Here is a 27,406-nt window from a genome sequence, read left to right on the forward strand (position 1 = left end):
TTACAGTGTATGTGTTACACATTGCTCCCATATAAATTCCTGTGTGCAGCCAGTGCCCAATCTACAGCTGTCAGTGCAGGTAAAGCCCACCAGGACACCCCAGGCAACACTCCTATTGGATCTCTTCGCCTTTAGGTAATTGAGCAGCTGAGACATGAGCTGAAATGCAAATGTTCTCTGGGAACCACAGGGGTAACCTGGAATATTGTTTTCTTGTGGATATTTTTACCAGAAATTCAGATGGGGACAATCCTTCTGCCTATGATTATGTGTTCTGGTTCCAGGACTATTCGAGTTTTAAACTTCTGAAAAGTTTTTATCTTCCCTGGATTCACATTTTGCTATGGAATCCAATTCTCCCTCTGACACTTTACCCATGTTCCCTAAAATTTCTAAATCTTTCTTTTCCACAACTTCAGACATAATCTCATCTTCTGTAAACCTATTATCATTTCAAATTCTGAAAAAAAGGAAGTTGTGGCCTGGAGCTGTATGGTCCCGATTATCTGACTGTACAAGCCTGCTCATGCCTGCATCTCCCATCCTCTGACGCTCCTGCTGAAGTAATGTGCCTGCGACATTGGGAGGCTGTTGGGAGCAGAAAACCCCCACCACTCCTGCAGGAGGAGCACCAGACTTGAGTTGGAGGCACACAGATTCTCCTGTCTGGGGGATGATCCTCAAAAGGTGGCTTATGTTCAATGAAGCCATGTTTCCTGGGTAGCTGACTCCTAAAAACTCACAGGCTGGTGCAGCTTCATGGTTGGTAGTAGCTGCAGAGGCTCAGGTGTATGGACCAAACGTTGCAGCTGGGCAGCAGTTATGCACCTGCAGCACCTACAGTACGAAGGCAAGCCGGCAGGAAGGTGGGTGCCCCAAAGACATTTTTCTATCATATAAAAGGTCAGAAAAAATGTAACACGAGGGTCCATATATACAGAGTCTGCCACAAATAATGCCCCTCATTATTATAAAATCATGAGCATGTAATTCTATAACATAACAATATCATACTCAAGTACACCATATGACATTTTAGGTGAAATATTCAAATTAAAACTACAAATTGTTATACCCATTTATTACCCTACCAACCACACTCAAGCAGGCCTTACTTCTGCCAGACCCTGTGTATGTGTGTGTGTGTGTGTGTGTGTGTATGAATACACATATATCTGAGATACATATAATAAAATTGCACTGGAAATTATCTCAGTCCTCTAGCATTTCCAAGTACACTTAACATTTGTTTCATCCACTAAACCATCATTTATTATGATCCTTAGCTTTCCTTGTTCCCTAACCCACTGGCCCTCACTGCAAACATTTGGCAGTCACTGTCTCCAGATTAGACCACCAGTACATTAGAAGAGACTTCCAATGATTGTGAACATGATGGTAACATGGTATTAGGGTGACAGTTTCCAACAGATAACCTGGTGATGATGGAAAAGACAGTCAAGAGGGGCTAGTAACTGGGATCAGAAAGATTACAGACATACCTCACTTTATTGAGCTTTGTCTTATTATACTTTGCAGATACTATGTTTCATCAACATTGAGGCTAGACCCTCCATCAGTAAAAACATTAGGACTCACTGAAGGTTCATGTGATGCTTAACATTTTTTTAGCAATAAAGTATTTTTTAAGGTATGTACATTGTTTTAGATGTATGCTATTGCACACTTAACAGACGGCACTGTAGTATAAACAACATTTTTTTCAGTCCTCACCCGAGGGTATGTTTATTGATTTTAGAGAGAGAGGAAGGAGGAGAGAGAGAGAGAAAGAAACATCAGTGCGAGAGAGAAGCATAGGTTGGTTGCCTCCTGTACACACCTCGCCTGGGGGTTGAACCCACAACCTGGGTGTGTGCCCTGACTAGGGACCAAGCCCACAACCTTTTGGTGTGCAGGACTACACTCCAATTAATGGAGCCAGCAGGCAAGGGCTAAACATAAATTTTATATGCTTTGGGAAACCAAAAATTCATGTGACTCACTTCATTGTGATATTCACTTTATTGTGGTAACCTGAAACTGAACCCAAAATATCTCTCAGGTAGACTGTAACTAGTTAACTCAACTTTCTAGGTCAAATATGAACTATCTTGGGTGGCAGTACTTGGCTAATATATTTTAGTTTATGCTTCACTCATATAACACATTTTCTTAAGACTCCTGGAGTGGCTTAGTTAAGGAAAAGGTGAAACTCTATAGTCTGAAGGTGATAGCATGTATAGAGGACATTATGCAATATGGAGAAAAGGTGACCTGAAAAAGAAATTGGGCGCAATGTCAATTCCCATGGCAGTCTTTGAAGACTGGCTAGTTCTTCTCTCTTTCCTCCATGTATCACCAAGCAAAAAAAAAAAAAAAAAAGGAAAAGTGTCTGAATTATGGGGCAGCCTTTGTGCTAGTGTCTGAATTATGGGGCAGCACTATAAGGCATATGTACACCCCAAAACTGATTGGAATAAGTGCCAGACTACAGGTCAAGCTGTTTTCAGGCAGGCTGTGAAGAGAACAATGCAGCATGTGGATGAGAAATTAGTGGGAATCACAGGTTCCACTTTCCAATAACCCCGACAGAGTCTTTTGTAATGACAGGTCCAGCTTGCCAACCTCAATGTCAGCCTTAGAAGTTATGTTAGAAACTCCAGTATACCACTTGAACAACTCTGGGGTTGATGAGGTGGCTGCTAGGTTCTTAAAATTTGACCTAGACCTTATTTGGGGAGTGTGTGTACACACAGATGTGTTTTTTTACTGTACTTCTCTTCTTATACTCCCTGTTAAATTTACTCACATATTTGTCATTTCCTGTGTTCTTTATTCTTTTGTATATATAGTTACAGTCTTGTGCCATATAACATTTTGACTGACAGACTGCATTTATATGATGGTGGTCCCATAAATTATAATAGAGCCTAGTGATATCATAGCCATTGTAATATCCTAGCACAGCACATTAATCATGTGTTTGTGGTGATGCTGCGACTAATAGACCTATTGTGTTGCCAGACATATAAAAGTATAGCACATACAATTTTATACAGTATGTAATACATGATAATGATAAATAGTTGTTACTGGTTATGTATTTACTATACTATAATATTTATTGTTAGAGTGAACTCTAATTAGTAAAAAAATGTTTGCTGTAAAACTGTGCTGTGATTAAACTGGCAATAGGCTCAGACAGCTTATATTCACTGTGTCTCCTTTTTTTAAATATATTTTATTAATTATACTATTACAGTTGTTCCATTTCTTCTCCCCTTTATTCCCTTCTGTCTTCCCACCATCATTGCCCCACTTTAGTTCATGTTCATGGGTTGTACATATAAGTTCTTTGGCTTCTCCATTTCTTATACTATTCTTAACCTCCCTCTGCCTGTTTTGTACCTACCACTTATGATTCTTATTCCCTGTACCTTTGCCCCAATTTCCCCCTTCCCCTCCATGCTGACAACCCTCCATGTGATCTCCATTTCTGTGATTCAGTTCCTGTTCTGAATTGTTTGCTTAGGTTGTTTTTGCTTTGTTTAGGTTTTTTGTTTTGATAGTTGTGAGTTTGTTGTCATTTTACTGTTCATAGTCTTGATTTTCTTTTCCTTAAATAAGACCCTTTAATGTTTCATATAATAAGGGCTTGGTGATGACAAACTCCTTTAACTTGACCTTGTCTGGGAAGCACTTTCTCTACCCTTCCATTCTAAATGATAGCTTTGCTAGATAGAGTAATCTAGCTTATAGGCCCTTGCCTTTCATGACTTTGAATACTTCTTTCCAGCCCCTTCTTGCCTGTAAGATTTGAGAAATCAGCTGAGAGTCTTATGGGAACTTGTTTGTAGGTAACCATCTCCTTTTCTCTTGCTACTTTTAAGATCCTCTCCTTCCCCAATCTTTTTTTAAAGTAAGTTTTCAATTTCATGCTCTTCCTCTTCTCCTTCCAGCACCCCTATGATTCAGTGTTGGAATATTTAAAGTTATTTCAGAGGTTCCTAAGTCTTTCCTCATTTTTTTGAATTCTTGTTTCTTCATTCCATTCTGGTTGAATGTTTATTTCTTCCTTCTAGTCCAAATCATTGACTTGAGTCCCAGTTTCCTTCCTGTCATTGTTGGTTCCCTATGAGACATTTTTTTATAGCTTCTTCTTTCTGTGACTCAATTTGATAGTTTCTATAGCCATGTCTTCAAGTTCATCGTTTTTTTCATTGTCCTATTCTGTTAAGCCCATTCAGTAAAACTTTCATTTCAGATATTGTATTTTCTCCTCTAAAACTTTCATTTATTTTTAAATTGAGATATAATACTCATACCATAAAACTCATTATTTTACACTTGACATTTATTTCCTCATTGTGTTCATGTTTTCCTTTAAACTCTTTAATATATTCATAACAGCTGTTTTAAAATCATTGTCTGGCACTTAACATTTTTTAATCTGTTATTTCTGGGTCTCTTTCTATTGCCTTAATTTTTCTCCTGATTATGGGTCACACTTTCCTGCTTCTTTGCATGTCTAGTATCTTTTAGTTGGATATAGGAAATTGCAAATGTTTAATGTTTAAGCATTTGAATTGTTGCTATCTTATTTTTTAAAAGATTTTATTTATTTATTTTTGGAGAGACAGGGAGGGAGGGAGAAAGAGAGGGAGAGTAACATCAATGTGTGGTTGCCTCCCATGTACCCCCCACCAGGGACCTGGCCCACAAGCCAGGCATGTTCATCCTGGGCCACAGCAGCCAGGGCTGAATGTTGTTATCTTATTTTAAAGACAACAAAGTATGTGAGCTTTGTTCTTGCAGGTAGTTAATTTACTTGTAAATCAGCATGGTCCTTCTGAGACTTATTTTTAAGCTCAGTCAGGAATTTTTAAGCTCTACAGTAATCTTTACTTGAGTGCTACTTAAGTTCCATTCCTAAGATGTAAATTTTCTGGGATTTCTACTGAACGCCCTAGGTGTTTACTGAAGTATCTCCATGTGGTTTTTCAGAACTCAAATGTTTCCCATCATGTGGAGTTACTCTTTTCCTGTTTTTTTTTTTTTCATGGCATTGTGGAATCTCACCTGAACATCACAACCTAGCATTCTACCCAAACTTTCAAGGTACCATGCAGATTTATGAACTATGTTTCTGCTTATCTCTGAAAATTCAACTTCCCTCAGCATTCCAAACATCTGTCTCTATCTTCTCAGCTCTCAGTTTCTTAGAGCAGCAAGACTGCTGTGTTATGCTTGGATCTCTTCTCTTTGTACCACAGTTTAGAAGGTACTTCAGGCAGAAAGTAGAGCGTTATGGAGCTTACCTCATTTGTTTCTCTTCTTTCAGAAATTACAGCCTTTGCATGTCTATTTTCTAAGGACTGAAAACAGTTGTCTCATATATTTTGTCCAGTGCTCTGGTTGTTTATGACAAAAGACAGTATAAATTACTTTGGCGTACATTACTTCCCATATACTCTTTTTAAATAAGGCATTTTTTTTGTTATTATGTGGGAATAAACAAATAGTAACTGGTTCAGGGACAGTTTCTTTTTCTTTTTTTATTTTTATTTTTTTGCTCTTAAAACATTGTTGAACAAAAATAAATAGTGCCTTTTCCACTTCTGAAGACACATGATGCCAGGAACTATGACAACAGCAAACATGAGGAAAGCCTACTTAAGAGGTCAGGGCAATATGCTTAGGATGACAGACTAGAAAGGTAGAAAACACTTGGGTCTGTGATAACATCAGTGAGATGATTCAGTAACCAACCCTGTAACTGTCCTAGCTCTGAACCATCAGTTCTCAAACATTTTGGTCTCAGAGCCCACTCTTAAAAATTATTCAGGACCCCAATCAGCTTTTGTAAATGCAGTTATAGCTATCAGTATTTACCATAATTGAAATTAAGAATGTTAAAAAATATTATTTATTAACCTATTAAATTAAATTGATAATTAACCCATTAGAAAATCTAAAACACATTATGTATCAACATGAAAATGTTTTGTTAAACAAAAAATAACAGTGATATGAATGGCATTGTTTTACATTTTTATAAATCTCTTTAATGTCTGGCTTAATACAAGACAGCTGAATTTTCATATCTAATTTTGCATTCAATCTGTTGTACTATGTTGTTTTGGTTGAAAAACAAACAAATGAGAACTCTAGCCTCACCTAGATATGTTATAGAAAAAAGGAAGAGTATTTTTACTCCTGTCCGATAGTTGTGTATATTCTTTTTTGGTAGTATACTGAAAATGTAACAAATAGTAGTTCCTTAAAGGTTATTTGCAATTTGGAACCTAAAACTACCTCCTAAAATGTTTCATACTTGATTTCAGGGCTCAGTAAACTTTTTCTTTTTCAGGATATGGAGTGTGATTTATTAGGTCTCCAGTTCCCAACTTCTCTCCTTTCTCCTTCCTCCAATTCTAACCCAAGCTGCTGACCACGCCCCTCCACACTGTCCCTTTGGGGTAAGTGCCCTATTGGAGTTGCTGGGAGCACCGTGGGGTGCTGTCTGGTAGGTGGGTGCTGTCCGGTAGGCCTAGTGCTGATGGAGCCTGGGGCAGCAAGCAAGCATCGACATGGAGGTGGGAGGGGAGCTGTTGGAGTGACTGAGGGAGCTCAGGTCTGGGGAAATTAGCTGTCAGAGAGGGGCAACTATCCTACCAGTCTAGTCTATATGGATGTAGTTTCTTTAATTCCATAATTGTCAGACTTCCATTCAGCTCAATTTCTGACATTCCTGAGTGATGGTTGTTCAGTATTTTAGTTGTAATTTTATTGTGGTTGTGTGAAGAGGCGAGCCATGGCTGACTATGCCGTCATCTTGACTGGAAGATCCAAAAGACATTTTTTATACAGTGGGTGTATTAGTCAGGGATCTCAGAGAAACAGACCCATAGTATATAGTTAAAGAGATTCATTATGAGGAATTGACTTACATGGTTATGGAGCCTGGGGAATGCCATGATTTCCCATCTGTACACTGGAGATGCAGGAGGGCAGTCACTCTAGTCTGAGTGCAAAGGCCTGAGTGTTAGGGTGGTTAGGGCTGTGAAAGAATTCACAAAGAGAAGAAAGTATAGAGAATGAAGTTTTTATTCACTCTTCAAGAAAGGAGAGGGGAATGGTGTGGAGAGATACATCAGCACTGAGGGGTGGGGGCTTTGAGCTTTTATTGGATTATAATGGATTAAGAAAAAGTGGGAGGATTGCTGTTGTGTGGCTCTTGGGTGGTTGGGGGTGTTGTAACAGAGGCTGAAGTTTGTTCCTATGTTATGTTCCGCCTGTGGCTGTAGGGAGCGGTTAGTTATGTTTTTGCTTTTCAGTAATTTCCAGTCCTGGGGACACAAGCTCAGAAGAGTAAAATAGCAGTCATGTTTAAGAAGGTCATAGGCCTGTTCAGCAAATGGCACTGAATTTGTCCTTTCACTGAGAGTCTGGTGTAAGTCCTTTTCTGAGGGTGGGAGAAGATTGATGTCCCAGCTCAGTCAGGCAGAAAGAGCAAATCCTCCTGTCCCTCATCTTTTTGTTTTATTCAGGCCTCCAATGGATTGGATGGTGCCTGAACATACTGGGAAGAGCAATCTGCTTTGTCAGTCAACTGATTCAAATGCTAATCTCATCCAGAAACACTCTCATAGAGACACTCAGAAATAAGGTTTAACCAAATGTCTGGACATCCCATGGTCCAGTCAAATTGAGGCATGAAATCATGCATCACAGTGGGACAAGGCAGGCTCTGTCAGCAGGAACTTTATAAGGGGATACTACAGGAGACAGTGAGTACCTGAATAGGGATGAGCATGGACAGGTGACAGTGAAGGGGGAATGCAAGACACCTTTCTCTTGCATGCCCTGAATCACATGCACTTTCTATGACTTAGAATCTACCTCAGGAAGAAGTGGGTAGGGTGATACCCTGTGCTGACTGAGGGGTCCCTGAACTGGCAAATATTAACTTACAGTGACTAAGTTGAAGATGTTGTTTCTGTCAAACAGTATTAGGGCTCTTGACATAGAAATTAAGGTCAATTTTAGGCAATTTAGAAAACTTTACAATATTTTATTAACATACTTCTTAATTAATGTACTGAAAATTCATATTCTCTAAGAAGGCATCAAATTAAAAAAAATTTGCCAATCTGATTAAAAATCTAATCTATCATTTTACCTCTATTTATTAATTATCAGTGAGGATAAGCATCATTCATACATTATTGGGGCATTATTTTTATATTCCACCACAGTGCTTCTGAATTCAGTGCACTTATGTTTACAATTTAGGCCACTCCAGGATCTGTAGATAAACCCATGTGCACACAAAGGGTGCTGCTATTTTCACCTTTAAAATGAGCAGATTTAGAGTTTGTCAAGCATTAAAAAGACCACTTAGAGACGTACTCCTCTATTTCAAGTAGATCTTCTGCCCTTCTTGTATGTTTATGCTGTTTATCACAGAAGTCCCATTTTGTTTTCCCTTGTAAACCTCCCTGCCTGCATCTTCCTGCTGGTTCTGTTGACTGGTTGCTGGAAATGAGGCCAGGAAATTAGGTTCAAGGTCAGTCTGGAATTTGTTATTTCCAACATTTCTCTTTTCTTTTCCAATATTCTAATAAAATCAACATGTGCCTCTTTGAGTCTATATTTTGCGTGGTCAGAGGCAAGCAATTCTCCAGGTTATACTATTTTCCCCAGGTTATACTATTTCTTTTATCTATTCAACAGCTTCACTTTGCTTGCCTGCAGGGTTAATACCCATTTGTAAATTGCTTTATTAAAAACAAAATGGTACACAGCATAAAGAAGGCTACTTAAATCCCACTGCTCCAACACAAAAGTTAGCTTCATTTTTTATATCATCTAATCCTTGCTCAACTACAGAGATATTTTACATACTTATAATGCTGTATCATTAACCATTTCTCCCTGTGAACACTGGATGTAAGTTGGTTATATTTAGTCTGCAAACATGATAAATCATAAAAACAATGGTATTATGGATTATCATAATCTTTAATTGTTATGCAATTCAAGTATTGTAACATCTCTGTATTTTACTTTTTTTCATTTATTGATTTATTCACTTCCACATGTATTCAACAAACATTTATGGTGCTAGGCAACAGGGGATACCAATGTAAGACAGATAGACATTGTTCCTGCCATCACGTGGCAGGAATGTCATCATGTGATTTTCATGCATTTACCCATATGAGCCATGTATTCATTATATTTGCACAGGCATCAAAATGTAGAATATCTAATTTTTAAAGATTTTATTTATTTATTTTTAGAGAGAGGAGAATGGAAGGAGAAAGAGAGGGAGGAAAATATCAATATATGGTTGCTTCTTGTACCTCCTCTATTGGGGACCTGGCCCGCAACCCAAGCATGTGCCCTGACTAGGAATCGAACCCACCATCCTTTGCTTCTCGGGCTGGCACTTAATCCACTGAGTCACACCAGCCAGGGCAGAATATCTAATTTTTTAATGCTCTTGCTAATTTACAAGTGGCCTGATGTGGCAGCTCTGTGTGTGTTTTGGTTGATTGAGTTAGTTCCTCAAGGCTATAAAAGCAGAACTCTGAAAGGGACCTGGAAGACTTGCCTTCCACTTTTGTGGTTTAATCTCCAGACAGTACACCCTTCTACTTCCTGCCACAGGACTGGTAGTCAGATAAAGGCTCTTTTGAATGAGAAAAACAATTAAGCGTTGAAAATGTGAGAGTAAGAAAGCACAAGATAAAAATAGAATTAATCAGCCTACTTTATAAAATGTAATTTTAACTGGTGGATTTAACAGTCGTATTTTTACCATACTGTATCCTTTCTGGACTACACCACATTTATAAAGAGGAAGTCAACAGAACATTAACCACACCACTTACCCTAACCTTTAACTTTAGGCCAGTCATGAGGAAATCTGTTTTATGTTTCAAGCCCAGAACTAATCATTAACTCTTTTTTTAAAGATTTTATTTAAAGGAGGAAAGGAGGGAGAGAGAAAAGGAGGTAGAAAAGGAGGGAGAAAGAAAAACATGAATGTGTGGCTGCCTCTTGTACATCCCGTACTGGGGGCCTGGCCTGCAACCCAGGCATGTGCCCTAGGCTGGGAATCCAACTGGTAACCATTTGGTTCATAGGCTGGCACTCAGTCCACTGAGCCACACCAGCTAGGCATTAACTTTAAAAAATTTTATTTAAAAAATAAAACCTAAAACCTACAACTTGAAAGAATAGTACAGTCAACCCTTGTGTACTATTCCTCTAATTTCAACAGCTATTAATGATTCACCCACTCTGCCACATTTGCTTGTATATGTACATTTTTCTGCTGAATTATTTGAAAGTAGCTTATAGACATCACAACACTTCACCCCTAAAAGTTTCAGTACACACCTCCTAACGACAAAGACCTTCTCTTATAGAACTACAATGTCATTACCACACCCAAGAAACATATTATTAAGTCAATAGAATCACCTAATACCCCACTGCCAGAGGCAGTATCTCGGGATTGTGTATCGACTCAGCCATGTTCCAGCTGGAACTCGCTGCCAGCTCTGAGGCCTGGCACTGAGTCCTATCCAAGCCCATCCACTGCCTGTTCATAACTAAACGCCTGACGTGGGTGCTGTCACTGTCCAGAGACTGTGCCAGTCACCTTCATCCACCAGCTCAGACCCCTGGATGCTGATGCCTTCCACACCCCAAAACTGAGTCCACTGTTCCCCATCCCTGTGGGCCAGCCCCACAGAAAGACTGATGCCCTTGACCTTGACCTGTGGACATGCTGTAGCTGCACATTGATATTTAACACAGCAAGAGGTTAATCATACATAATAGGACCAGCCATAGACATTTCCAACATGTCCCTTGCACATGATACTACCAAGAAAAATGGCTTTCACCAGCAACACCCATGAGCTTGACTTTCATTACCGATATGTCACAAGAGAGGTTCTTATGAAAAGCAAAGTGCATTTCAGTTTCTTAGTAAGGGAGAATGCTTGGGACAGATGAAGATCAAATTGCTGAAGGTGGTGAGGGAATGGATTGCTTAGACTCTCATTCCCCTCGCTTATTTATTCTTTCAGTCCAAGCCTCTCCCTTGTAGCAGGGCAGGGAGAGCAAATACTTTAGGTTCCAGTGGCCATCTGCAAGTGACCATCACAGGATGATTCTCAATAAGCAAAGACTCAGCACCAGGATGAATAGGCATGTGACACAGACTTTTGTCAGCCTTGGTCCCGGTTCTGGTTGCATGCAGGTCTAGGGAATGGCCAGGACCCTGCAGAACACTCCACCATGGTGCAGGAGATCCTGGTGTTGCTTCAGGGCACAGGCTTATTTGAATGGAGTACTCGTGACTGTGGTCTGGCAGTAAAGGGAGCTTGCTGCAAGGACAAAAAGCTGGAGAAAAGGAAAAGGCAAGGAATGAATAAAAATAGGAACTGGCTCAATGCTCAGACAGACAAGATTCTCAATGAATCTGGTCTTTCAATGAGTAGAAATATCTCATTTGAAATAGAACACCCTCCACCCTACCCCCGCAAGCTTATGGACTTTCTGTTTTCACCATATTAAGGTCCTGACAAAGGGCTGCAGCAGTGCTGACGCAGGAAATGAGGGGAAGAGCAGACATTACATGGATATTCCATTCCTCCCTTCTATGCAGACAGTGCTGGCGGCTGTGTGCTGGTTACCTAGGAAACAGCTTGGATGTGAAACTCCAGAAAATGTGCTGTCTGTCAGGCGGCAGTAGATGCAGTTGCTGAGGTTTTTGTTTTGTTTTGTTCTCTGTTTTCTGTTTTTTGCTGGCATTGGGTGATGCTGGGCCATTGTCTTAAATCCTCTAAACTGATTTCCTCATGTGCAAGGAGGAGAGAATATCTACCTTGAAATTGTGTGAGTGTGTGAATTGTGTGTGTACAAAGCACCTTAGTCAGTTGTAGGACACAAAGGAGCTCACTGTGGATTTCCTTCTTTCTTTCTTGCCTCACAAGCATACCACACTTACAAGGCACCATTGAATAAATAGGATATAGATCTGATTTAGAAAGTTCGGTTAATGAATGTGAAGGCAATTCAATTTTTGTAACAAATGATATTTAACAATAAGAAAATTCATTATGTGCTGTTAGATGATAAATACTTTGTAAATTGAAAAATCATTTAAACATACAAATACCTTTAATTTATCACTTTTGTAAAATTGAAATTCTTTAATTTAATATTTTAGATGCTCTCTGAATGAGCACAGCTGCATAGCAGGGGTGTGAAGGGCCTCAGAAATAGCACCCCTTTTGCTCTGCTTGAGTTCAGACCAAATGAGAGATGGGCGTGGGAGTTGGATGTAATGGCAACATGGCAGCATTATTGCTAATAAAATACATGTTACTGACCTGTGCAGAAATAATGAGCCTTTTAATACTGCTCCCCAGAATTGGTAAGACTTCATACCTTCATCCCAGGAAGCATAGACAACTGTGGCCACTCCCTGCCTTAGTACCCAGGTCAAGCTTGCTACGAGACACAGGCAGTTCACAGCACACTGTCAGTAGACAGGCCAGTATCAGAGTGATGCAGCCAAATTAAAGATTGTTGACCATGACTGCATCTAAGACTTCAAAGACGTTCAGGCTACAAATTTCTAAATAAAAAAGTGCATCTCCCTTCAGGACAACGAGGCCCTCATCTACCCAACACCTAGAGTTGAGGTCACTGTGGCCCTCAGCTGAGCCTCTCTCTTAGCATTATGTTCAGCTAAAGAGAGCTGCCTCATCCAAAATCATGGTCCCTTCCTTGGGGTCACCTTACATATACGAGCTGGTCCATGGGGTAAGGTAAAAACATTTAGCCCCCTTGCTTCAACTTGGGACATCTCTGAAAGTTCCTCTGAGTTCCAGAGCACCTGCTGGGACTGGCAGAGCCCTCTTTAGGGACTGCACAATTCAACTCTTCACTGTCCCAGTCTCGTTTCCCTCATTCCCTAATGTGCTCCTTATACAAATTTCTCTGAGTCTGCTTCTTGAGGAACTGATCTGACACAATTTTCCAAGAAACTAAATCATGCATTTAGATGGTGATGGACTTTACCATAAAGAATTACATCTGGAAACTCACGTTCTTCTGTCATTTTCTTGATATGTTTATAGGATCATATTTCTCCAGTTTCTTTTTTGTGTTCCAACTCTTTCTCTTGATCATCTGATGTTGGACCTCTGTCTAGTCTTCTCATTTTCTTATCAAATTCTTTCCTATTTTCTGTCCCTATATCTTACTTGCTTGTGAAATTTGCTTGACTTTATCTTCCAGTGTCTCAATTAAGTTTTCATTTGTACTCTTGTATTTTTTTTTAATTTCCAAGAATTTTTCTTCATTCTTTAAACTTTATATTTTTATAGCATTCTGTACTTATTTCATGGATATACTAACATCTCTTATCTGAGGAGTTTCATAAGATTTTTAGCAGATGTTTTTGTCTTCCTACATGATTTACTCCATGTTTTTTGTTCTCATTTGTAATCTTTGTTTGAACCTCTGTCTTTCATGATAAAGGCCATCTTAGGTTGTATGCTCCTTTTAAAAGAGACATGAAGGAGCTAATTGGAAACTCTGAGCCGATGGGTAGAGCATTTAGCATGTAAATATTTACTTAATCCCCTGAATAAATTAGGGCCAACTATGAAGTTTTACGGAGAACAAAGTATCCACATAGAAGCCTGCCCTCACCTCTGACAAGCTGGGGCTCTCAAAACCATCCTCAGCTTCAATGATTTTCCAGAAGGACTCACAGAACTCACTGAAAGATGTTATACTTTTGGTTATGGTTTATTATGGGAAAAGAATACAGCTTAAAATCAGCCAAGAGCCCTGGCTGGTTTGGCTCAGAAGCTGGAGAGCCAGCCTGCAGACTGAAAGGTTGCCAGTTTGATTCCAAGTCAGGGCACATGCCTGGGTTGCAAGCCAGGTCCCCATTTGGGGGTGTGCAAGAGGCAGCCAATTGATGTTTCTCCTGCATGTCAGTGTTTCTCTCTCTCTCTTTCTCCCTCCTTTCCCCTCTCTCTAAAAATAAATAAATAAAATATTTAAAATCGGCCAAGAGAGGGGACACATGGGGAGAAGTCCCAGAGGGGTCCAAATATAGTTTCTAGTCATCCTCTCCCCATGGAGTAGTGGGCAATGTTCATTCCCAGCATCAATGTGTGACAACAAGCACAGAGGCCTGCCAACCAAGAAAGTCCACTTGAGCCTCTGGTGCCCAGAGTTTTATTGGGGCTTCACCACATACTGCCTGCATAGCCCCTTTTATACTCCAGCCCCTTCTGAAGGTTGGACTGACACCTTTAGTCTCTAGCTCCTGGGAGATCTTGACTGGTTCCAGGCAGCCCAGAGCCTCTATCATAAATCACACTGATAGACTGGTGCACAAAGCCCCCAAGCAAATGAAGACTTTGTATTAGGCAGGACATTCCAGGGTCCTAAAAATCACCTCCCAGGAACCAAGGACAAGGGCTGGGCCTGTCTTTGGGTAAGATTAATTCTTCACTACAAAGGTCACCTTGTGGCCTTTAGCGAAGACTTTGTTAAAGCAAAACAATCATCTTGGTCTGGGCATTTATATTTAATAAAGCATTTATTAGATACAGCAATAGCAAACAACTAATCAATTCATCCTATAAAGCCATTACATACATTTTCATACTTTTGTACTAAGTTGACTCTTTGCCCCTCTTGATCTGCTGTTATTTGTACTTACAATAAACTTGCACAGAACTATTTAACATAAAAATTAGCCGATGGTTTGCTAAATCCAGTTCTTCCCCATGTCAGTCACTTTATTACATTTTGAGGAGACTTTAACTCAATTTCTCAATATATTTGATTATCAATATCAATCTTATCATAAGACCTGTTCACACAGGTGGTTGAATATGGCCAACAAGGCCAGTATTATGTCATGTCATCGTATAGCAACCTGAGAAATGAAAATGACAAGACACTGCCACATTACCAGAGCCCCAATGAACTATTGTTTTAAGTCCTCACCTGAGACTATTTATTGATTTTAAAGAAAGAGGAAGGGAAAGAGTAAGGGAAGGGGAGAGGAGAAAGAGGGGGAAGAGGGAGAGAGAGAGAAACATCAATTGGTCGCCTACTATACACTCCCTGAACCTGCAACCTAGGTATGTGCCCTGACCATCGTCACATCCTATGATGTCTGCTGAGTGCTGCTGCTCAGTTTTGCAGGTTTCCATTAGACCTGGTCGGATTCCAAAAGCAAGAGTGTCTCAGCAACACATGGCTCCCGCTTTCAGTCATCTAGTATAACTGGGCAAACAGACAATACCATCTCTTCCTCTGAGTCTTTCTCGAGGCACCAATATAAATATTGGATTTCCCTCATTGCACGAATCATTTATTCATTCCTTTATCCTTAGCTGCCATTCTTCCTTATCCATTTATCATTTTATTTTTACCAAATTTTTGCACTTTTGTTCAGAAAGGATTTAGGTTTGGCCACTGTGCTAGTCTAGATAGCCAGCAACAATTCTACCAAGTGCCTCCTCCTCCATCCGCTTCTGTTTATATAGGGTGGGGCTACATAGGAACAGAACTGGTGGGCTTCTGTGACCCCTAGGAAGTACAGCTGCCTTCACTGTTAACCCTAATTTTGCCAGATGAGATAAAGGCACAACCCACTCCATAAGGCCCTTATGAATTCTGACATAAAGATTTAAAGGTACAGTGGCAGTTTCTTGCTTAGGGATCATCCCTGCTACTGGCATTTGTGGTTGTTTCCCTGGTCCTGGGACCACTGCATCAGGTAGGAAAAAGAAAGTTGAGGTCATGTGGGGAAGAATTTTAGAGCACTGGCATGTCCTCCCACCCTGCTCCCCACAGCCCACAGAAAAGTGGAGGGATCTACCCAGATCCTTCAAGTTGAGTGTGAGTGCACATTCACAAAGGTGTATGAGCTAGCCCCTCATGCCTTAATTGTTACTGTTCTAATTACCTATCAAACTCTTTCTCAGCATCAAAGTGTGTTACTTGATCTGAAGAAACGTGACTCTGTGGTACAAATTCCTATAACACCTTGCATTTCAGTCATTTCATGGTATTTTGCATATTTGCCCCAACCACCAGGTATGTGAAACCCAAGCCAGAGTCAGTGTCTGTTACCCATTTGTAGCACCCATTTGTAGCTTCCAGGGCCACCGGCATCAGCCCTACTTGACAACTATCTTCAGAGTGGCAGCTTTGCAGAGAGGATGCTGTCCTTACACTTACAAACTGCCATCCACTAACCAAGCAGCTCTTTGTGGATCAATAGAGAGTTGTTTATAGATCAAGTGACTATAGGGCTCAGCAGAGCCTCAGTGGTTCCAAAGTGAGACCTGGAAAGAAAGAGGCTCCCTGCTCTCTTCCTGAATTCCCTCTGTACCATTTCCTATAGAAACCATTTCCATTTCATTATGAAACTCTTCTAAGAACTCTCCTCCCCATTAGAATGCTTCTCTGACATCACCCAAAATGTTATGGGTATTTCAGATTTCAAGATTATTTTATGTCCTTTAGTCAGAGGGATAGTTTCAATTAATGTCCAATAGCTGGCTAGTAATTGCCTTTCAAATGGAAATTTTCTGGAATTTGCAAGTAGAAATCTTTAACTTTCAGGTAGTCTGGCATAGTCTAACTTATTTAGAAGCCGTAACTTTGCTTAGATTAACCTGTAAACCCACTTACATGACCCTAAATGGTATAATGTTTGTGTAACCACATCCTGTAATTTGCTAAAAGTTTAACAGAAGGGCAGAGACTCCCTTCTGTTTAATTGGTTTAACTCCATTCTGTACTTATGCTGCTCCTGATGTTGACAATTGCCAGACCTGTCCCTTTAGTAACAAGCTCAAGATGATTTGCAGGACCAATGGGCTGGACAGGCTGACACAGCCTGAGGCCAGCCAAAGCCTTTACTGACCTCCTTGTGAACTTATCACATTATATCCTCATTCTAATACTAAAGTCTCCTCCCAGGGGTGATTTTCTGCCATTTTTGAACATGTGAAGCATGTATAGGCATGTTTTCTAACTGTGTATGTGCAGGAATGTCCCCAGCTATATCTGTGATGAGGAGACTCACCTTGGTATTTACACAAGATTTCCCTGAATAAAGACAAATGTGATTCTTTCTTTCCTTTGTTGGGGACACACTTTGGGAAGTGACCCCCAGTGTGTCCTTGCTTGCTGATTCACAGTAAAGTTCATTCTCTCTCATAAAATCTTCTCGGAGTTGCCTTTTTGCTGGCAATTACTAAGTGATTGGACTAGGTTCTGCCCCATAACTAACCCCAGGGGTCATTGTCAGGTGGCACTTACAGCCCTTTGCCATGAGCTCCAGTCTGAGGCCCCTGTGGGGTTATCATGCAGATCATCTGTCTGTGCCATCACCCTGGTCAGCTTCCCAACCTGTGTGGGCTCAGGCAATCTTATTGACCCCATTTAGTTGTCTAATCCATAATGAACAAAGGGTAGCATTACATGCCTTCTGTTTTATAATGCCAGGTAGAGAAGCATTCCCCAGTTAGACACAATACCCCTCCCCTAATATATTCAGGTAAAGGAGACACAGTCCCTTCACAAAGTCTGTTCAAACATTTCAGTTTTCATCCAAACTTTCACCTTGATCACACCAACTATTTCATTCCCACATCCTTTCAATGTAACTGTAGGCCCTATTAGGACTTCACCAACAAGCTGTTGGCCAAAAAGAGGGCACACACAAAACCCGACAAGCTCAGGGGAAGCCTGCATGGTGACCTTACAAACTCAGGCCTAACGTAATCACGTAGAATAGTCTGAAATGAAAACTTCCTAACTAAAAGTGGGTCAAGGCAGGTAGTCATGTCCTAGGGCAGCATGCCTTGACAAAGTTAAATCTTTACCTTAACTGAGCCTCTTTATTGTCTTTTTGCATCTTTGATAACATACCTTTGGAATGTCAGAGTGAACACCTTTTTCCAAACCCCTCATTGTCATCTCGTTGACTAAATACCATCCCTATGTGCTGTTAATGTTAATTGTTAACTATCCTGTACCCACAATATGAAAGAAGCATGTGTCCCTCCATTTTATTCTTTTTTTAAAATTTTATTTTAATCATTGTTCAAGTACAGTTTTCTCCCTTTTACTCCCATTCCAGCCCAGCCACCCAACCCTCCCGACTTCCCTCCCATTACCACACTCCCCCTTCCCATTCTCCCCTGAAATTCCCTCTTCTCTTCCCTCTGGTCACTGTCAGTCTGTCCCCTATTTCAGTGTGTTTGGTTATATTTTGCTTGCTTCTTTGTTTTGTTGTTTAGGTTCCTGTTAAAGGTGAGATCATATGGTATTTGTCTTTCACTGCCTGGCTTGTTTCGCTTAGCATAATGCTTTCCAACTCCATTCATGCTGTTGCAAAGGGTAGGAGCTCCTTCTTTCTTTCTGCTGCATAGAATTCCATTGTGTAAATGTCCCATAGTTTTTGGATCCATTCATTTACTGATAGGCATCTAGGTTGCTTCCAGCACCTAGCTATTGTAAACTGTGCTGCTATGAACATCGGGGTGCAAAGGTTCTTTTGTATGGGTGTTTTAGTGTTCTTAGGATATAGTCCCAGCAGTAGAATTGCTGGGTCAAAAGGCAGATCCATTTTTAGTTTTCTGAGGAAGTTCCATACTGCTTTCCATAGTGGTTGTACCAGTCTGCAGTCCCACCAACAGTGAACTAGGGTCACCTTTTCTCCACAACCTCTCCAACATTTATTGTTTGTTGCTTTGTTTATGATGGCCATTCTGACTGGTGTGAAGTGGCATGTCATTGTGGTTTTAATTTGCATCTCTCTGATAGCTAATGATATTGAACATCGTTTCATGTGTCTTTGGATCTTCTGTATGTCCTCCTTGGAGAAGTGTCTGTTCAAGTCCTTTGCCCATTTTTTATTGGGTTGCTTGTCTTCTTAGAGTGGAGTCATGTAAGTTCTTTATATATTTTGGAGATTAAACCCTTGTGTGAGGTATCATTGGCAAATATGTTTTCCCATACAGTTGGTTCTCTTTTTATTTTGATCCTGTTTTCTTTAGCTGTGCAAAAGCTTTTAATTTTGATGAGATCCCATTTGTTTATTCTTTCCTTTATGTCCCTTGCTCTAGGAGACATGTCAGTAAAAAAAGTTTCTGCGTGAAATATCTGAGATTTTCCTACCTACGTTCTCTTCTAGGACTTTAATGATGTCATTGTTTATATTTAAGTCTTTTATCCACCTTGAATTTATTCATTTTATTCTTTATCTAATCCCAAAACATTTCGCTGCTTTGCTTTCTCCTGCCTTCCTAATCCATCACCAATAGATTTCATAACCCCCTTATGTCCTCCCCTTTGATTCTGATGTATAAAATAAGTGGTAAAACTGCCATTTTCCGAAGCATTCTCTCAATCCATTGATATGTTGCTCCCAGCAAGTGTTGTCAGTTTGACTCAAATAAACTCATAAAAATTCTTACAGGTTTGGATATTTCTTTTTGACAAAGTTTTGGCATCGTGGTGCATGGGGCCTTGGTGCTGGGCTCCCATGTCAGGGAGTCCCAGAAACATCTGTTCCTCACCCCCTGCCCATTTTACCTTCTCAGGTGTACCAGCCTTTGGGTCCCTACACAGGGGGTGGGCCAAGGGACCTAGGCCCTTTTATCAATCCTGATTCTGATTAGACTGTGGGACCATCACCTCAGGCAAGTCCAGGTCAGGTTTCTCCTTATAACCTTTTCCTTTCTAACACGTGAAATAGAGACAGACATGATCATAGACAGAGTGCAAGCTGATAGCTGGAGGGAGCAGAAGGGGTTGGAGATATTGAACAAAGAAGAAAAAAGAGAGAGAGAACTCATCATGGACAGGGAAAAAATTCAGTGATTGTGTGGTGGGGGAGTGGAGGCAGAAGAGGGTATCGGGGGATAAATGGAGATGGAAAAAAATTTCATCCACACTTGGGTAAGTAAGGCAGGTTGGTTTAAGACCCTTCAATGTGGGGAGACAAACAGAGGTTCTCATCAGTCCCCCCAACTTCTGGTAGTGTTCCAGTAAGACCTTTATTTTTATCCCACCGATGCTCACTTTATTTATCCTACAATTGTTTAAGATTTCTATCCTACTGGATGGGTCTCTCAACAGAGTGTCCCCACTGTCTTTCCCCTCATTGTCTTGCAAACACCAAACACAGAATACCAAACAGAATTTCTGTTGTCTTCCCATGGAGTCAGGACATATTACTTTACCTACATAGATGTCTGACAACATGCATGGGGTATTACCAACCAGGTAAGCTCACCTGAGCCTTCTGTTCAGAGTTTTTATTGTGCTTTGGGTTCATGTTTGTGGACGTCCTAGCCCACCCATCCAAACTCCCTCTCCACATGCAGTCTCCCCTTGGCCTTAGAGGTGTAGGCAGGCATGGCCTGCCCTTAGGGTGACTCAAGGAGAGAGAGTTATATGTATACTAGAAGTGGCCTTGGAGGGCTGCAAGCTTTGGGTGCATATGACTTTTCAGTTCTACGGATGTCTCCCCTGGGGATGGACATAGCCAAAAGAGGGAAAAGAATGCCTGCCGTTGGAACAGATAGTTATCTAGCAAATTGCATTAACCCTCATCAAATCTTTAACCAGACTGCCTTCTTTTACCAGCATAACTATACTATATTACCTCTGATTTCAGTTTACCAGGCACTAGATGATCCAAAAGATCTATAAAAGCATGTTACATCTATAAGAGTAGGTGCAGAATGATAGTCACAAAAGAGGCTTTGACCTTCTTTCCTTGCCAAGTTCTCAAGAAGCCTTGGAAAAGAAGCCAAGGGGTTGGGAGGCCTCTGAAAGCTTCCACGGCTGCAGCACATCACACATGGACAATCTTTGTGCCTGAAGCTGTGTGGGCCGCTCACAAAGTTTGCCACCATCCCACACTTTCCATGCTCTGTTTCAGACTATGACGAGAACTGTGGACAATTTTACCAAAACACCAACATCGTCACCAGAGAACTATAGGCAATCCAGCAAATAGTCCTCAACAACTGTCTGGCATTGGACCTGGTCCTGGCTTCCCAAGGGAGCACCCGTGCAGTTGTCAAAGTAACCGCTCTGCATGTGTTCCCATACATGTCTATACCACCACCAAAAATATTCACTGCAATCCAGAAATGCATCCAACTGCCCCCATCACCCTAACTCCGCCATTTAAGTGTGCTGCAGGCCCAATATCTTTGAGCCTTCTCAGCTACCGTTCTTCAAACTTTAAATTGTGGTTTGACTGCCTCATTTAACCTTTAATAATAATTCTTTTTTTTAAAGGAAGGCTTTTTTAAAAAAAGATTTTATTTATTTATTTTGTAAGAGTGGAGGGAGGGAGAAAGAAACATCAATATGCAGTTGCTGGGGGTCATGGCCTGCAATCCAGGCATGTACCCTGACTGGGAATCGAACCTGCGGCACTTTGGTTCACAGCCCGCGCTCAATCCACCGAGCTACGCCAGCCAGGGCTTAATAATAATTCTTTTTATCATAATCCTAAATTTACCTCTTGTGAAATCCTGGATAGCTAAGACCTACACCTGTCAGTCTAGGAACATGCTCAGCAGACAGTAACAGCTAGTCCTTCAGGGCCAACAAGAATGTGGAAGCCAATCCCCACCATGAACCAAAGTCAACCTCACCATGACTGTCCTGCCATCTGTAACAGAATTTAACAACATATTGTGTCTGTATGAAAACAACAGAGGTAATGACCAAGTGTTCACAATCGCGCCTTTCTAACCCTCTATTTTGCATCTCCCAACTTTAATCAAACTTTCACCCATCCACAAACCAGGAATTTGGGTTTATCCCCAAGTTTAAACAAATACATGGGTGAAGAAATTGCTGATGACAGAGAAAAATATTCCTGCTGTAGCAACCTACCTTTGTGCCTGTTTCTCTGACCCTTGTTTCCTCCTCACCCACAAAGCTCCTGCTGGTCCAGCTCAAGCCTCCCTTGCACCCCAAAGAAAAGCCTATCCTGTGTGATTCCAGACTCTTGCAGGTGCCTGAGCTTAGAGCATTCTCCCTATTACAATAGCATTTTTGATTAAAGCTGCTCAATATCTAAGTCCACCTACCTGTTTCTTTGACAATAGAGTCCCATAGAAAAGAATGTTAGATAATTTCCCTAGTACTAGCACCATCTAGACATGATAATATTTAATGCCAGTCTGGCTTCCTGTCTCCCAGGCGGCAGGTGACTGACTGTATCTGGGATGCAATTACCCACAGCACTGGGCCAGGCCAGAGCGGGCATGGTGCATGGGTGTGGGCAAGGTCTGAAAAAGGACGAGGTCTCTGTCAGCACCGCCATATTGCCCACCCCAACCTCCCCGCCCCCTTCCTGCTGCGGATTCACAATGGAGCCTGTGCCCTCTCCAAGGCCAGCTCTGTTCACTGCCCCAGTCATGCTCCCAGACTCCCTCCTGCCCTTCCCCACCCATGGCTCACTAAGCTCAATGGCCAGAGGCCAATATGGATGTTAGTGGCATACACTGCACTGCTTGGAGAGCTGGGTGGGATTTGTGCCAGGAGACATTGCTTCCTGTAAGGCAGCCACAGGGTGGGATCCAACTGGATCTGGGTCCTGCCAGGACCCATCCACCAGCTGGCATAGTGAGATGCTGTGATGCTGGGACATTGGGACAGTAGCCCTGCCTGGGGGTGACAGCCTCCACAGCTGCCCCAGAAGATCTGCTGTGCCCACTCTCCTCCTGCAGTGCCCCTCCCAGCTTTTCAGGCTGTCGCCATAATATGGCTGGTGTTCTGCTGGTTTCCAAGCCCCTCAGCAGCCTCTGCTGGAGGAACATGGATGCACAGCTACCTGGTCTCTCTAGGACTCCCTTAACCATCTGATCACAGTGGCCACCACTCCAAGGACATGAGAGGAAGAAAAGGGCCACTCTTACTGATATTTATGATGCCATACCATCATGTGATATACATATTTTAAAATTTCCAGTTTTGGGAGGTCATCAGTGATGAGCATGGGATCGACCCCACTGGCAGTTACCATGGAGACAGTGACTTGCAGCTGGAGAGAATCAACGTGTACTACAATGAAGCTGCTGGTGATTACTTGAATGTTTTCTGCTTTTCTGTCAACCTTGCTTTCCATACTGTGGACAGATGCAATGTGCTAGGAACATACAAATGACAAAGAAATGCTGCTTGCATTCATTTTAAATATCAACTGCTAATAGTTCCTTAAGATTCATGCATGTTTGCCATGACTAAGCATGACCACCCACCCCCCTTTTTTAAAGATTTTATTTATTTATTCTTAGAGGGAAGGGAGGAAGAGAAACATCAGTGTGTGGTTGCCTCTCATGTGCCCCCTACTGGGGACCTGGCCTGCAACCCAGGCATGTGCCCTGACTGGGAATCAAACTGGCGACCCTTTGGTTCACAGGCCAGTGCTCAGTATACTGAGCCACACCAGAGCCAGGGCTCTTTTTTAAAAGTAGAAACAGTCCCCTGTTCTTGTACTTTTGTCTCACATGTGGGAATTTTCCCAGATGAATTCTGCTGTGAAAGGTGCGTAGAACATTCTGTTGTCTGATTCCTTTGTCAACCGGAGGTCTAAATCCAGATCTTCTTTCCTGTAGGTAACAAGTATGTACCTCGGGCCATCCTGGTGGATCTGGAGCCAGGCACCATGGACTCGGTCAGGTCTGGACCATTTGGCCAGATCTTCAGGCCCGACAACTTCGTGTTTGGTATGTAGTCCTGAGCAATGGGAACTGGCTCAATGAGTCTTCCTCTTCCTAAACACTGTGGAAATCACAGTTTTTAGTGTTGACTGTCCAGGTGGACACTACGTGTCCACAGGTAGCCATGAGTCATGGCCTAATTCCACCTAGCCCAGGGGTGGAACTCTCTGGACAGCTCAGCAAAGGACAGTGTCAGGCTGCAGAGGTCTGCTTGTAGGCTTCCCACTACAGAGCAGCCTGTGAAGGGTAAAGAACAAAGGGCAATGAAAAAGCTTCAAACAGGAGTCAATAGGCTACTGGTAATTTCAGAGCATCTTTGGCAACAGGTGGCCCCTTCAAAGGCACAGGTTGTGACCAGAAGTGAGAAAACTTCTTGGGACTGTTTTCTTTTCTATTTCATTGTGCCTTTGCCCTTACCTGTAATTTAATATATAAATACTGAATGCACACCTGTGCACCTGGCAGTGAGCATGACGCCTTTCTCCTGCACTGGACCCTGATAGTGTCTGAGCTCATCCAGTAGATGCAATGTCCCCCCTCTCAATGTAGTTGGACAGAGAGGGTAAGAGGTTTTTAGCAGCTCCCCAACAAACCAGGACAGCTTCATATGAGTCACCAGTATGATGAGGCTGCCCAGAAAAGGCCATGGTAAAAGCTGTATTCCATACAGCTCTCCATCAAGAACAACCCAACTATGGGTGAAAAATGGGAAGGGATTAATAAGTACAAATTCATAGTTACCATAGAGTCATGGGGATTTAAATATAGCATAGGGAATATATAATCAATAATATTATAACAACTGAGCATGGTGTCAGATGAGTACTTACCAGGATGATCACTTCTCAGGTTATACAAATGTCTAACCACTATGTTCTACATCTGAACTAATATAATATTGTATGTAAACTGAAGCCAAATTAAAAAAAATTTAAGGACAGGAAAAGGAAAAAAAGTACAAGATTAATTCTGAATCCAGTACCTCCCTAAAGTATAAACAACTCAAAATATTGTTTCATGGGGAGAGGTGGGAAGGAACTGAAAATGTTTAGCTGGTGCTGGTATCTCAGAAGTATAGAGAAGACAGACATCATCAGCTAAGGAGCCAAACAAGGACCAGTGGATAAATGGCACATGTCAATAGATGTGGAGAAACTTTCTAATATATGTATTTGTAGCCCACACTGTTGGTATCTGCCCATGTTCCTTTAACACTCATTCTTCCCAGAGTGACTACTACACATCCTACTATAACACCCCTTTGACAAGAAGACCCAAACAAGGATAGACTGGAGGCTAAATAGCTCAGCTTCCTGACTTTCAGGGGGACAGCTCTGAGTGATGGCCCACATGTCTCTTACAGATCCTCCGACATGGAGCCCTGTGCCCACAGCAGTGATCCTCTCACAAATGCAGCCTGCTGGCTTTCCCCCGATTCCAAGCTCAGTTCCCCACCACCCTCCTGCTGCTTCCTGGGATCAGCTCCCTCACAAACTTCTACTCAATCCTTGTCTCAGATCTACTTCTGAAAACGGACCTAAGACACCCAAGACGAGATGGTATAGTAGTTATCTATTGCTGTGTAACAAGTTACCACAAACTCAGTGGCTTAAAACATCACAATTATTGAACAGTTTTCATGGTTGAGAATAGGGCCTGGCGGTCCTCTGCCCAGGGACTCACCAGGCAGTCCATCTGGAGCTGCTCCACGTGGTGTGCAGGGCCCTCATCCATGCTCCTCGGACAGCTGGCACAATCCAGCTCCCCACCACTACAGGTCTGCAGTCCCTGTTTGCTTGCTGGCTTTCTGCCTTCCCTGCCACATGGTCCTCTCCACAGCATGGAAGCTGCCCCTTCAAAACCAGCAGGAGAGTATCTTTACTGCTTTGAAAGTCTGGTATGCTCTCATGCCAACAGCTGGAGAAAATTCTCTGCTTAACAGGAGTTGGTGTGATTAGGGAAGGCTCATACAGGTAATCTCCCCATTTCAGGATCAACTAATTTCGGACCTTAGTTACAACAGTGAAATCCTTTCACAGCAGTACCTAGATTAGTGTTTGATTGAACAACTGGGAAAAGGTATGTGGACTCCCGGGCCAGGTGAGTCTTGGGGCTGTAATCGAATTCCACCTACCACCATTGGACAGCTTGGAAAACAAAAGAACACGGTCTTAGGAAGATCTTGTTTCAACATCTGAACCTGTGTTCATAGAATAAGTGGTTTTTCCACTTACTAGTTGTATGGCCTTGGGCAAGCATTTTATTTTATTTTTATTTTTTAAAAGATTTTCCCTGGCTGGCGTAGCTCAGTGGATTCAGCACCGGTTGGGGACCAAAGTGTCTCAGGTTCGATTCCCAGCCAGGGTACATACCTGGGTTGCAGGCCATAACCCCCAGCAACTGCACATTGATGTTTCTCTCCCTCTCTCTCTCTCGCTCTCTCTCTCTCTCTCTCTCCCCCTCCCTTCCCTCCCTAAAAATAAATAAATAAAATCTTTAAAAAAAAACAGCTTTCTCTTAAAAAAAAAGATAAAAAAAGATTTTATTTATTTATTTTTAGAGAGGGGAAGGGAGATAGAGAAAAAGAGAAACATCAATGTGTGTTTGGAGCTACTGGGGACCTGGCCCAAAACCAAGGCATATGCCCTGACTGGGAATCGAACCCATGACCCTTCAGTTTGCAGGCCAGTGCTCAATCCACTGAGCCACACCAGCCAGGGCTGGGTAAACATTTTAACATCTCTGAGAATTAGCTTTTTTCCCCCAGAAAATAGTGATAATTGTACTTACTTCAGATGGTTATTGTACAGATGAAATAAAATAACCTATGTAAACTACTTGTCAGGATGGTGAACCATTGCTGCTGTAGTGAACATTCTATTAAGGAAGTGCTCAAGATAGGCTGACTTCTCATCAGGAACTCTACAGGGAAGAAGAAGATAGATTATTTTTGGTGTAGCTTTTAATTTTAGAATATATGATTTTCAGGTCCCTTTGACCACTGAAGTCTATGTGTCTTATGTGAATATTCCAGCAAGAGTTAATATACTTATCAGATTAAGTTCTTAATTGACTGCTATTATAGCATTTCCTTGGTAGAGCTTTTTTTTTAAACATTTTAAAAAATATATTTTTAGAAAGAGGGGAAGGGAGGGAAAGAGGGGGAGCAACATCAATGTGTGTGAGAGGTACATTGATAGGCTGCCTTTCACACACACCCAGTTGGGGACCTGCCCTGCAGCTCAGGCATGTAACCTGACTGGGAATTGAACCAGTAACCATTCAGTTTGCAGGTGGGCACTCAGTCCGCTGAGCCACACCAGACAGATTTTCCTCAGTACAAATTTTCATAAGGAGGAGAAGCCTATGTGCTCAAATTGGGAGGAAGAATAGCAAGAGGTAGGAAAAAAGAATCAAAAAGGAAATTCAAACCACCCTTACAATTTCACCTACGACACAGGTGGCAAACACAAGGCCCACAGGCCGAATCCAGTCTACCACCTTGTTTTATCCAGCCCAGCACCTTGTTTCTACCTGGTGGGCAGTGTGGAGCTCTTGCTTAACTGTTAAGGAGT

At 41.7% G+C, this 27,406-nt stretch overlaps 1 pseudogene; it reads right to left on the reverse strand.

Moving 5' to 3' along the window:
- On the reverse strand, positions 1-25,565 carry LOC123820738 (annotated as a pseudogene).
- Between the last annotated feature and the right edge of the window lie 1,841 nt (positions 25,566-27,406).

This window comes from Phyllostomus hastatus, unplaced genomic scaffold, assembly GCF_019186645.2.
Source record: "Phyllostomus hastatus isolate PE091 unplaced genomic scaffold, TTU_PhHast_1.1 phas_contig_37, whole genome shotgun sequence".
NCBI classification, from domain to species: Eukaryota; Metazoa; Chordata; class Mammalia; order Chiroptera; family Phyllostomidae; genus Phyllostomus; species Phyllostomus hastatus.